The following is a 14,720-nucleotide window of genomic DNA, read 5'->3' on the forward strand; positions in this document are numbered from 1 at the left end:
GGTACCAGTAAATGGTGAACGGTAGATGGCAGTCACACATAAGATATACATGTAAACTGCAATATGACACCAGTAAACGAACCCAACACTTTAAATTTTCCATTGAGAATATAGAACATTACCGGTACATTTAAGTCTCACCTTAAAACTCATCCGTATACTCTAGCCTTTAAATAGACCTCCTTTTTAGACCAGTTGATCTGCCGCTTCTTTTCTTTCTCCTATGTCCCCCCCTCCCTTGTGGAGGGGGTCCGGTCCGATGACCATGGATGAAGTACTGGCTGTCCAGAGTCGAGACCCAGGATGGACCGCTCGCCTGTATCGGTTGGGGACATCTCTACGCTGCTGATCCGCTTGAGATGGTTTCCTGTGGACGGGACTCTCGCTGCTGTCTTGGATCCGCTTGAACTGAACTCTCGCGGCTGTGTTGGAGCCACTATGGATTGAACTTTCACAGTATCATGTTAGACCCGCTCGACATCCATTGCTTTCGGTCCCCTAGAGGGGGGGGGGGGGGGGGGTTGCCCACATCTGAGGTCCTCTCCAAGGTTTCTCATAGTCAGCATTGTCACTGGCGTCCCACTGGATGTGAATTCTCCCTGCCCACTGGGTGTGAGTTTTCCTTGCCCTTTTGTGGGTTCTTCCGAGGATGTTGTAGTCGTAATGATTTGTGCAGTCCTTTGAGACATTTGTGATTTAGGGCTATATAAATAAACATTGATTGATTGATTGATACACACGGTGCTCAAAAATCTGTTAAAATGTTTTTAGGACGACTTCGGTAAGCTATGAAGCCGCACCGCTTGATGGGTTGTCGGCGAATTAAACATACGAGTATTATTATAGTTTGTGTATAAGGACCGCAAAATGGCACCTATTAGTTTTCCATCCAGCCATCATTTCTACCGCTTGTCCCTTTTGGGGTCGCATTCGGGTGGTAGGCGTGGTACACCCTGGATAAGTCGCCACCTCATCGCAGGGCTACGTGGCGTTTTGTTGAGCAATTTTATGCAAAACCAACTGTTCTTACCTTCCGGTACCTGATGATGTGTATTTGGGATCTGCATATGTCCTGTAAATTTGAGTGCGTCCGACATTGTAGTCCGTGGCGACAACATAGTCGGTAAGCTACTTCTTTTTCTCTGCCTTCTTATGTAGCATTCATCTTCCATGGTTGCCATTTTTAATATAAAGTAGCATAAAGTTATTACTTACTGCATGTCTGTGTTATGGTTTAACAAGGAGATGGAGTTGACGACACAGACACCAGGGGGAAGTGTACGGTAGGTCTATGTATTCATTATATCCATCCATCCATTTTTTTTACCTTATTCCCTTTGGGGTCGCTGGTACCTATCTCAGCTACAATCGGGCGGAAGTGGCCTAGTGGGTAGAGTGTCCGCCCTGAGATCGGTAGGTCGTGAGTTCAAATCCCGGCTGAGTCATACCACTATAAAAATGGTACCCATTACCTCCCTGCTTGGCACTCAGCATTAAGGGTTGGAATTGGGGATTAAATCACCATAAATGATTCCCGGGCGTGGCACCGCTGCTGCCCACTGCTCCCCTCACCTCCCAGGGGATGATCAAGTGTGATGGGTCAAATGCAGGGAGTAATTTCGCCACACCTAGTGTAAGTGTGACAATCATTGGTACTTTAACTTTTTAACTTTAAGGTGGCGTACACCCTGGACAAGTCGCCACCAACAATACTATAAACTAAACAATACTAACCAAATAAACTATAGAGTGGTGTGTGTGTCAAAAACCCAAGAGTGTATGTGTAAGGTTAACTGAAGTGTGTGTTACCAAGTGTTGTCGAGAGCGAAGGAACAAGGAAGTCCGTGGGGCAGGCAGATGATCCAGGGCAGGAGAGAAAAGATAAGATCTGTGTCTAGGTGAAGGTCGAGGGTCAAGGAAGGCAGTCCAAAACCACGGGGGAAACAACGGGTAGGACTCGGGAAAACAAACAAGGACGTCAGACACGGAGGGAAAACGCAGTGAGAGAGAGAGAGAGAGCGTAAAGCTTCGGCTTACAGTACACCATTGAGAACAAAGTTCCCGCCAGGATCTTTCGGTCCACTGGTCTTTTATTCAGCTCCCTCTCATCAGGCTCCAGGTGCGCTGATTGCTGATTGTCTACGGCGACACGTGGGCCTGTCCTGTGGAGCTCACAGCGGGGCCTCTAGGTGCTCCCACAGAGGAGGGAGAAGCTGACTGCACGTGCGCCGCAACAATCTGTCAGCAGACTAGCTATCAAAGCGCTAAAAACTGTAGTAAATTTATACTATTCACCCAAGGAACTTTAGTTATTACAGAGTTCCGGTCGGACGTTTTTTGACGGGACACATTTCCGGCGTCGATGTTGCATTATTGAGTCGAGTTACCTACAGAGATATTTTATTGTTATTAAATATTAATTAATGCTAGTGTCATTACTTAGCATGTCTTCCACTAAACTTTTAGTGCTGAGACCAGGTCCTTGTCTTAAGCAAGGCATTTCTTAATTATGTAATATGATTACGAAACAAATATGTCCATCCATCTATCTTTGTCAGCTTATCCGAAGTCGGGTCGCGGGGGCAACAGCCTAAGCAGAGAAACCCGTTGTTATGCATATATTATCACACAACTCTTATGCTTAAGGGTCGTTGCTATAGTTATTACTAATTGTGCTGAAGTGGTATTTTTGTTTGTCCGTGCAAAGCCGGCAATGCAAAAGATTGCAAGCCAGTCTTGTATCAGTGTCTGTGTCCAGGAACGGCTTGCTGACTGCCGAGGCCGAACACCGCCGTGACGCAGACGGAGCAGAAACAAGGCGATATCACGGGTGTCAACACATTTCCATTTTTGTCTAATCATATATTGTCTGGGGCTGCTGATTACCCCACCTCTTTCAGCGACAGCTTCAGTGATGGAACCAGGGACCTCCCAAATAAATAGAGGAAGCACGTGGGCTAAACTTTAGAGCGAAGTTTGGATCTGTAACCAGAGTACAGTCTAGATAACGTCTTTCCTCAATTGAGGAAAATTTAACTCTGTCTCTGCATGATTCCTTGCTTCTCGTCTGTTTTAATAGATGTCATCAGTGTTGGAACCTGAAACCTCTCCCCAGCTACTTCGTCCAGTTCTTCCCGGGATATTTTGAGGTTTTCCCTGCCCCTCTCGAAAAGACTGATGCTGTGCATCAAAATGAGAAGACTAGATTCAGCCGGACCTTCTCTACCTCATGCGCCAGTTCAGGTTCCCTTCCCCCAAGTGACGTGACATCCCACGTCTCAAGAGCTAGCTTCTGTAGACGAGAATCGGAATAGCAAGGGCTCTGTCTTCCACTTCCGCCCGACTTCTTTGGCCCCTCGTCTGGGTGGTGAGCCCATTGGAGGTGGCCCTGGCTCCAAAAGGTGGGCAAGGGAAAACTGTGCTCCTATTTTTGTCTATTAATAGAAGTTTATGAACTGCTCTTTATCTCGTCCCTTATCTAGGATCTGTTTGTCATGGGGGACCCTTGCTTCTCGTCTGTTATAATAGATGTCATCAGTGTTGGAACCAAAAAACTCTCCCCAGCTACTTCGTCCAGTTCTTCCCGGGAGATTTCGAGGTTTTCCCTGCCCCTCTCGAGAAGACTGATTCTAGAGCCGTTGCTGTGCATCAAAATGAGACGACTAGACTCAGCCGGACCTTCTCTACTTCATGCGCCAGTTCAGGCTCCCTTCCCCCAAATGACGTGACATCCCACGTCTTAAGAGCTAGCTTCTGTAGACGAGAATCGGAACCCCAAGGGCTCTGTCTTCCACTTCCGCCCGACTTCTTTGGCCCCTCGTCTGGGTGGTGAGCCCATTGGAGGTGGCCCTAGCTCCAGAGGGTGGGCAAAGGAAAACTGTGCTCCTGTTTTTGTCTATTAATAGAAGTTTATGAACTGCTCTTTATCTCGTCCCTTACCTAAGATCTGTTTGTCATGGGAGACCCTGGGGGGGTCATAGAAGCCCCAGACAACATAGCTCCTAGAATTATTGAGACACGTAAACTCCCCTACCACGGCACGGTAGCAGCTCAGAGAGTAGGAAAGTAATATGTCTTTAAGTTAATTGAACTTCTCATTTGCCACTCTTTTTGACCTTAAAAAAGGCCCAACTGTGGTTAGTGAAGTTCTGGACAGAGCACCAAGAAGCAAACCAAGGAAAGTATCATTACCTAAGGAAAAGAATCACTACACCTCCAAGGCGAGGGGCTATGTCCAATTTCCAGGGGGCTGGCCGCGGAGTTCGGCCAGTGATGCCACAGCCAGGTCCGTTTGTGCCAACAGGGCAACCCGACCAGCCTCCGTCACGTCCCCCCAGAGTAAGGGATGTTGGAACTAAGTTTGTTTACATGAAGCAGCAACCAGAAGATGTGATTGCTCTCGAGTGACAGCCAAAATTATAAGCAGATAGGAATTAGCTCTTACTCTCTAAAAACTATTAGTCTGCACACGAGAGTCTTTTACTGATATTTAAATACGACATGCTGAACGCAATCAACTTATCATCCCAACACACCTGCTGTGCGCCGGGTCTCAGCAGGTGTTAATTCGCCCTCCTCCCACGCAAGGGGGGAGGGTTGATAGTCCAACCAGACTCCCCAGAATGGAATTGTCAAATCTAGTGATTATTTTTCTTACTGTTATGACAAAAATTGTTAATTTTTTTGTTTCTTTTGTTTACAAACAAAAATGGAATTGTTGTATATTCGATGGTAGTGCTACTCCCCCAGGACAGAGTGGCAGTACAAGAAAACGCCAACAAAGAATCGTCAAAAAAAAAAAGCTTTTTGGTTTCAGCGAGCCTCTGACTGGAACTGCAGCTCCAGGAGAAAAAGTGGGCCTGCTTTCTCTTCCGATACCCTCTCGGACAACTGCCGTTAAAAACCTTTTACACACAAAGACAGTTACTCTTTGCTGTTCTAGCCTTGGAGCCGGTCAGTCTGGACAACACCCAGGCTTGACCAGTCCGCCTATTTCCTGTGATCAGTTTGAGTCGGGTGACTTCTAAACTCTATCCTCTACTCCTATCTGTGGGGGCTTCCTACCAGATGTAGCTGAAGTCTTTAACTAAACTCCAAACCTGCATTCCTGTAGGATCCCAATTTCCTGGGCACAGGACATGTACGTATGTATAATCAATGTTGCATCAATGTATTGTGCCTGATGGGATCTCTGTCCGACTCCGAACTTCAACCAAGGTAAATTGCGGTGCCCACCGCTGCTTCACAACAACTGCCTTTACTAGCTTTGTGCAAAATATATTGTTCACTGATCAAGTAAGCCCACAGTGTCCGTCTTTCATGGTATGCATAGCTTTTTAACTAGACAACGGCAACAGCTACCGTAAAAATGATTAAGGGCTCGTTGATTGGAAAATTGATGGCTTCGGCCACTCCAGTGTGCCCCTGTCCGGCCGACGCCATACAGGCATGGGAGTATTGGATTTATACCGCGGGTTCGATGACGGTTAGTCCTCATGTGGGAGAGTGTTGGTGGGCACGGAGGAAGGATACAATTTATAAGCTTTTTGTTAATGTTTTATTGCGGAAATATACACGGGTGTGATTCATACTATATGTAAATTGTGGCATTTAAGAAGCAGAACCAATCAAATATCTTGTCTTTGTAGCATATTCAACTGAAAATGGGTTGAAAAGGATTGGCAAATCATTGTATTCCGTTTATATTTACATCTAACACAATTTCCCAACTCATACGGAAACAGAGTGTGTATTAATATATATATAAATGTGTGTGTGTGAGTCTGTGTATATGTATATATGTGTGGGGGGGTGGGGGGTGGTGAGTTGCCCACGGGTTCTCATAGTCATCATTGTCACTGGCGTCCCACTGGGTGTGAGTTTCCCTTGCCCTTATGTGGGTTCTTCCGAGGATGTCGTAGTCGTAGTGGTTTGTACAGTCCTTTGAGACATTTGTGATTTAGGCCTATATAAATAAACATCGATTGATTGATCGATATATGCCCAGGCCTGTGTTAAATCCTTATTCCAAAATGAAATAAATACACACAACTGTAGTTACTGACAATGGTTTTCCGAAGTGCTCCTGAGCCTATGCGGTGATATCCTTTACACGCGGATGTCGGTTTTTGATGCCGTACCCCCTGAAAGAGCGAAGGTTTGGGGTTGTGACTGTTGATTTTCAGCCTCGAAGCTTATGTGCAGTGATTTCTCCAGTTTCTCTGAACCTTTTGAGGGCATCACGGATCCTAGATGGTGAAATCTCTAAATTCCTCGCAACTAGCCGGTGGAGAAATGTTCTTTTCAAACAATATGCTCACACATTTGTTCACAAAGTAGTGACCCTCGCCCCGTCCTTGTTTGTTTGTGAAGTGAATTATATTTATATAGCGCTTTTTCTCTAGTGACTCAAAGCGCTTTACATAGTGAAACCCAATATCTAAGTTACATTTAAACCAGTGTGGGTGGCACCGGGAGCAGGTGGGTAAAGTGTATTGCCCAAGGACACAACGGCAGGGACTAGGATGGCGGAAGCGGGGAATCGAACCTGCCACCCTCAAGTTGCTGGCACGGCCGCTCTACCAACCGAGCTAAAACCACCCCGTTTGTGAATTTCATGGAAGCTGCTTTTATACCCAATCACGTCACCCGCCTGCTCCCAACTAGCCTGTTCACCTGGGGGATGTTCCAAATAAGTGTTTGATGAGCATTCCTCAACTTTATCAGTATTAATTGCCAACTTTCCCAAATTCTTTGTCACATGTAGCTGGCATTAAATTCTAAAGTTAATGATTATTTGCAAAAAAAAAAATTGATCAGATTTGCAAATCATTGTATTCCGTTTATATTTACATCAAACACAATTTCCCAACCCGTATGGAAACGGGGTTTGTACATGTACAGCTCGTTCCCGTCCACGAAAGCGACGCCAACCCCGCCAAACGTTGCCTGTTTCACAGATGCGCCGAAGGAGCGAATCAGGTCAGTCTGCGCTCTTATCAGTCGGGCTCTAACCCCTCGGCTCCAATCTGCTTGCCAGCAGACCTCCGCCGCTTATCCAATCCTGCGCCGGTGTGTCCAAATCCGTGTGTGGCAACTCCCCGAAATTGAAATATCGTAATAAGTTCCAAAACAATACCTGAAAAGAATTACATGCAGGCCTTAATCCAAAAAAAAAAGTGCATGATTGAAAAGGGATTAGTGAAAAGAAGGGGGGGGCGGGAGGTGGCCCACGGGAGCTGATTGTGACTTAAGCCACGTACCACTGCCAGTGGTATGGTTTCTCAACAGGTGCCGGTCCGTGATAAACAATGTGCAGAAGTCCATGACACTTTATACCGGACGGAACTTGGCCGAGGTCTGCAGCTCAGGGTCAGAATTATTGCTCTGGAGTACGGGGGTGGGGGGGGGGGGGGGAGCAAGAAAAAACAAGTGGACACAGGACCGGACGGAACAGACAGTAACTTGGCCGAGGTCTGCAGCTCAGGGTCAGAATTATTGCTCTGGAGTACGGGGGTGGGGGGGGAGCAAGAAAAAAACAAGTGGACACAGGATCCACAAGTCAGTTCCGGTAGCTGACGTAATGATGACAAATAGTCTCCCCTCCGGAGAAATGAAGCCCGCATCTTTGGGGGAAGGTTTTCGCTCCACCAAATTAGCTTTTGTCGATACCGCCGTCTTAATTTGCCAGCTCAGGATGTGCTGACAGAAATATTGGTTACTGTAAGTGACTGCGGGAATTGAATCCGATTGTCTTGTACCGCAGTGTCATTAGCATAGAAGGATGAATGAGTGGCCGTGATTAGACACCAGTCGGCTTTCAGCGGCGATCGGGAAAAACAAGCCGCTTGCCAACACGTTCGATAATTTGTCCACAGTTTAAGACCTAACACACTGATCATTTTTAATGCTTAACCAATTGTTCCTACCGGTTTTGTTCTGGTCTTAACCTCTTAAGCTGTTTGTTTACATGCTTTGTTTTATTTCTCTTGGCTATTTGGGCTCATTGGACCCTAATTAGAATAAAAACCAAGAATTGTCTTTTGATATGATGTACTTAGTCCAGAATCGGTGACAGCGATTCCGTTCATAACTTTTATGGACAGAAATTCTAGGCGCAGTCAAGGCGTTGAAAGGGTTCCGGTTTGGTGGCCGCGGGATTAGGTGGTCCTGATGGCTTCATCTTCAGCTCTCACTGGATCGGTTCGCAGCCGAGTGTGAAGCGACCGGATTGAGAATCAGCACCTCCAAGTCCGAGTTCACGGTTCTCGCCCGGAAAAGGGTGGAGTGCCATCTCCCGGGTTGGGGAGGAGACCCTGCCCCAAGTGGAGGATTTCAAAGTACGTAGGAGTCTTGTTCACGAGTGAGGGAAGAGTGGATGGTGAGATCGACAGGCGGATCGGTGCGGCGTCTTCAGTAATGCGGACGTTGTACCGATCCGTTGTGGTAAAGAAGGAGCTGAGCCGGAGGGCAAAGATCTCAATTTACCGGTCGATCTACATTCCCATCCTCACCTATGGTCATGAGCTTTGGGTCATGACCGAAAGGACAAGATCACGGGTACAAATGAGAGTTTCCTCCCTTAGAATTAACATCAGAACCCATCCATTGATTAAACGTTGTCAAAAAGCATGTTGTTTCAATGTTGTATTTGTGTTGTGGAATATTGGTTGGGAAATGACCAAATTTCAATGGTCAAATCAATGTCAGAACCTGATGTTGAATAAACGTTTTCAATAAGCATGTTTCAATGTTGTATTTGTGTTGTAAAATTGGTTGGAAAATGACCAAAATTCAATGGTCAAATCGAAGTCAGAACCCAACATTGATTAAACGTCGTCAAAAAGCATGTTGTTTCAACGTTGTATAATTGGTTGGGAAATGACCAAAATTCAATGGTCAAATCAACGTCAGAACCTGACAGTGAATAAACGTTTTCAATAAGTATGTTTCAACGTTGTATTTGCGTTGTAGAATTGGTTGGGAAATGACCAAAATTCAATGGTCCAATCAACGTCAGAACCCAACATGGATTAAACGTCGTCAAAAAGCATGTTGTTTCAACGTTGTATTAAGGTTGTAGAATTGGTTGGGAAAAGACCAAATTTCAATGGTCAAATCAACGTCAGAACCTGACATTGAATAAACGTTCTCAATAAGCATGTTTCAATGTTGTATTTGTGTTGTAAAATTGGTTGGAAAATGACCAAAATTCAATGGTCAAATCAACGTCAGAACCCAACATTGATTAAACATCATCAAAAAGCATGTTGTTTCAACTTTGTATTTAGGTTGTAGAATTGTTGGGAAATAACCAAATTTCAATGGTCAAATCAACGTCAGAACCTGACATTGAATAAACGTTCTCAATAAGCATGTTTCAACGTTGTATAATTGGTTGGGAAATGACCAAAATTCAATGGTCAAATCAACGTCAGAACCTGACATTAATTAAACGTTTTCAATAAGCATGTTGTTTCAATGTTGTATTTGTGTTGTAAAATTGGTTGGGAAATGACCAAAATTCAACGGTCAAATCAACGTCAGAACCCAACATTGATTAAACGTTTTCAAAAAGCATGTTGTTTCAACGTATTTATGTTCTAGAATTGGTTGGGAAATTACCAAATTTCAACGGTCAAATCAATGAAAAAACGTTTTCAATAAGCATGTTGTTTCAATGTTGTATTTGTGTTGTAAAATTGGTTGGGAAATGACCAAAATTCAATGGTCAAATCAACGTCAGAACTCAACATTGATTAAAGGTCGTAAAAAAGCATGTTGTTTCAACGTTGTATTTAGGTTCTAGAATTGGTTGAGAAATGACCAAATTTCAATGGTCAAATCAAAAGATCCTTTAGAAAATGTCCATATCAGCAAAAAAGGGACATTTAAAAAATCCGAATTAGGACTTTTATAAGACTGCAACTGTATATAATACTTGCGGTTTCACACCTGGCTGTCAGGACTGTAATTTTCTGAATATGAGAAACCTTGAGAGTAATCTGCAAGTCTCAGACGGCAGTAAACACAGGTGTGCCTCACACTGTCTCCATCTTTCTACAGGCTGACAACACAAGGACAAACTCACAGCTGAGCTGTCAAACACTAAAATACAGATTGTGACCTCACTTGTGATCTCTCGACTTAGGAAAAACAACATTGAAAAGGACTTTTCAACACGTTTTTTGTATCTCTTTCCCAACCTGTGATCGTTTGAACCAAACAAATTCGAATACGCATGAAAGATTTGACCATTTTGGACCGTACTTGACAAAATAGTACAAGTGCCTCTTAATCTGTTTGATCTGGAGACACCCCAGCAAGCAAAATAAATTGATACAACGTTGATTATACAAGCATGTTTGAAACAACATTGCAAAATAGTTGTATTTGTAAATAGAGACAACGTTGATGTTCAACGTTGACGTTGTTGGTTGGGAAATGAACAAATTTCAATGATCAACGTCATAATCTGATATTGAATAAACGACACCAAAAAGCATGTTGTATTTGTGTTGTGGAATATTGGTTGGGAAATGACCACAATTTCAATGGTCAAATCAATGTCAGAACACAACATTGATTAAACGTCCTTAAAAAGCATGTTGTTTCAATGTTGTATTTGTGTTGTAAGATATCGGTTAGGAAATGACCATAATTCAATGGTCATATCAAGACCAGAGACCAACATTGATTAAACGTTTTCAAAAAGCATGTTGTTTCAACATTGTATTTGTGTTGTTGAGTATTGGTTGGGAAATGACCACAATTCAATGGTCAAATCAATGTCAGAACCCAACATTGATCAAACGTCGTCAAAAAGCATGTTGTTTCAATATTGTATCTGTTTTGAGAATTGGTTGGGGAAATGACCAAAATTCAATGGTCAAATCAAGACCAGAACCCAACATTGATTAAATGTCGTCAAAATGCATGTTTCAACGTTGTATTTGTGTTGCGGAATTTAGGTTGAGAAATAACTTGAATTCAATGGTCAAATCAACGTCACAACCCAACATTGATTAAACGTTGTCAAAAAGCATGTTTCAATATTCTGTGTTGAGAATTGGTTGGGGAAATGACCAAAATTCAATGGTCAAATCAACGTCAGAACCCACCATTGATTAAATGTAATCAGAAAGCATGTTGTTCCAACGTTGCATGTATGTTGTGGAATTGGTTGGGAAATGACCACAATTCAATGGTCAAATCAACATCAGAACCCCGTATTGATTAGACGTCACCAAAAACATGTTTCAACATTGTATTTGTGTCGTTGAATATTGGTTGGGAGATGACCACAATTCAATGGTCGACTCAAGGTCGGAACCCAACATTGATTAAACATCATCAAAAAGCACGTTGTTTCAATGTTGTATAATTGATTGGGAAGTGACTACAATTCAATGGTCGAATCAAAGTCAGAACCCAACATTGATTAAACGTCCTCAAAGAGCATGTTGTTTCAACGTTGTATTTGTGTTGTTGAATATTGGTTGGGAGATGACCACAATTCAATGGTCAAATCAAGGTCGGAACCCAACATTGATTAAACGTCCTCAAAGAGCATGTTGTTTCAACGTTGTATTTGTGTTGTAAGATATTGGTTAGGAAATGACCATAATTCAATGGTCAAATCAACGTCAGAACCCAACATTGATTAAATGTCGTCAAAAAGCATGTTGTTTCAATATTGTATCTGTGTTGAGAATCTGACCAAAGTTCAATGGTCAAATCAAGACCCAACATTGATTAAGTGTTATCAAAAAGCATGTTGTTTCAACGTTGTTTTTGCGTTGTAGAATATCGGTTGGTAAATTTCAATGGTCAAATCAAGGACAGAACCCAACATTGTTTAAACGTCGTCAAAAAGCATGTTTCAATATTGTATCTGTGTTGAGAATTGGTTGGGAAATGACTACAATTCAATGGTCAAATCAACGTCAGAACCCGACATTGAATAAACGTTGTCAAAAAGCATGTTGTTTCAACGTTGTATCTGTGTGGAGAAATGGTTGGGAAATTACTACAAATCAATGGTCAAATAAAGACCAGAACCGAACATTGATTAAATGTCGTCAAAAAGCATGTTGTACCAACGTTGTATTAAGGTTGTAGAATATTGGTTGGGAAATGACCATAATTCAATGTTCAAATCAACGTCAGAACCCACCATTGATTAAATGTCAAAAAGCATGTTGTTTCAATATCGTATCTGTGTTGAGAATTGGTTGGGAAAATGACCAAAATTCAATGGTCAAATCAACGTCAGAACCCAATATTGATTAAACGTCGTCAAAAAGCATGTTTCAATATTGTATCTGTGTTGAGAATTGGTTGGGAAATGACTACAATTCAATGGTCAAATCAACGTCAGAACCCGACATTGAATAAACGTTGTCAAAAAGCATGTTGTTTCAACATTGTATCTGTGTTGAGAATTGGTTGGGAAATGACTACAATTCAATGGTCAAATCAACGTCAGAACCCGATATTGATTAAATGTCGTCAAAAAGCATGTTGTTTCAATATTGTATCTGTGTTGAGAATTGGTTGGGAAATGACTACAATTCAATGGTCAAATCAACGTCAGAACCCGACATTGAATAAACGTTGTCAAAAAGCATGTTGTTTCAATATTGTATCTGTGTTGAGAATTGGTTGGGAAATGACTACAATTCAATGGTCAAATCAACGTCAGAACCCGACATTGAATAAACGTTGTCAAAAAGCATGTTGTTTCAATATTGTATCTGTGTTGAGAATTGGTTGGGAAATGACTACAATTCAATGGTCAAATCAACGTCAGAACCCGACATTGATTAAATGTCGTCAAAAAGCATGTTGTTTCAATATTGTATCTGTGTTGAGAATCTGACCAAAATTCAATGGTCAAATCAAGACCCAACATTGATTAAGTGTTATCAAAAAGCATGTTGTTTTAACGTTGTTTTTGCGTTGTAGAATATCGGTTGGGAAATTTCAATGGTCAAATCAACGACAGAACCCAACATTGTTTAAACGTCGTCAAAAAGCATGTTGTTTCAATATTGTATCTGTGTTGAGAATTGGTTGGGAAATGACTACAATTCAATGGTCAAATCAACGTCGGAACCTAACATTGTTTAAACGTCGTCAAAAAGCATGTTTCAATATTGTATCTGTGTTGAGAATCTGTTGGGAAATGACTACAATTCAATGGTCAAATCAACGTCAGAACCCAACATTGATTAAGTGTCCTCAAAAAGCATGTTGTTTCAACGTATCTGTGTGGAGAAATGGTTGGGAAATGACTACAAATCAATGGTCAAATAAAAACCAGAACCGAACATTGATTAAATGTCGTCAAAAAGCATGTTGTTTCAACGTTGTATTTGTGTTGTAGAATATTGGTTGGGAAATGACCATAATTCAATGTTCAAATCAACGTCAGAACCCAACATTGATTAAACGTCGTCAAAAAGCATGTTGTTTCAATATTGTATCTGTGTTGAGAATCTGTTGGGAAATGACTACAATTCAATGGTCAAATCAACGTCAGAACCCGACATTGATTAAGTGTCCTCAAAAAGCATGTTGTTTCAACGTATCTGTGTGGAGAAATGGTTGGGAAATGACCATAATTCAATGTTCAAATCAACGTCAGAACCCAACATTGATTAAACGTCGTCAAAAAGCATGTTGTTTCAATATTGTATCTGTGTTGAGAATTGGTGGGGGAAATTACCAAAATTCAATGGTCAAATCAATGTTAGAACCCAGCATTGATTAAGTGTCCTCAAAAAGCATGTTGTTTCAACGTTGTATTTGTGTTGCGGAATTTAGGTTGGGAAATGACTACAATTCAATGGTCAAATCAACGTCAGAACCCAGCATTGATTAAACGTCGTCAAAAAGCATGTTGTATCTGTGTTGAGAATTGGTTGGGGAAATTACCAAAATTCAATGGTCAAATCAACGTCAGAACCCAGCATTGATTAAGTGTCCTCAAAAAACAAGGTGTTTCAACGTTGTATTTGCGTTGTAGAATATTGGTTGGGAAATGACCATAATTCAATGGTCAAATCAACGTCAGAACCCGACATTGATTAAGTGTCTTCAAAAAGCATTTTGTTTCAACGTTGTATTTGTGTTGTGGAATTTAGGTTGGGAAATGACCATAATTCAATGGTCAAATTAACGTCAGAACCCGACATTGATTAAATGTCCTCAAAAAGCATGTTGTATCTGTGTGGAGAAATGGTTGGGAAATGACTACAAATCAATGGTCAAATAAAGACCAGAACCGAACATTGATTAAATGTCGTCAAAAAGCATGTTGTTTCAACGTTGTATTTGTGTTGTAGAATATTGGTTGGGAAATTTCAACGGTCAAATCAACGTCAGAACCCAACATTGATTATACATCATCAAACCGTGAATTGATTAACGTGGACCTCCGACTCCAACAAGTTGACAAACTTATTCGGGTTTTACCATTTAGTGGTCAATTGTTCGGAATACGTACTGAACTCTGCAATCTACTCATAAAAGTCTCAATCGATTTATCAAACGACATGTTTCAACGTTACGTTTGAGTTGCTCGACGTCAGGAGCTAATTCAGCAGGTTCTCAACGTTGTTTCCACGTCTTGCGCCTGCTAAGACGGTGTAAGAGGGCTTGGCTTTCGGGAAACGTAAATAAGACTGCCAGAAAGCGACTTGAAGATAGTCCGTAAA

The sequence above is a fragment of the Nerophis ophidion genome, linkage group LG15 (genome assembly GCF_033978795.1).
Source record: "Nerophis ophidion isolate RoL-2023_Sa linkage group LG15, RoL_Noph_v1.0, whole genome shotgun sequence".
Lineage (NCBI taxonomy): Eukaryota > Metazoa > Chordata > Actinopteri > Syngnathiformes > Syngnathidae > Nerophis > Nerophis ophidion.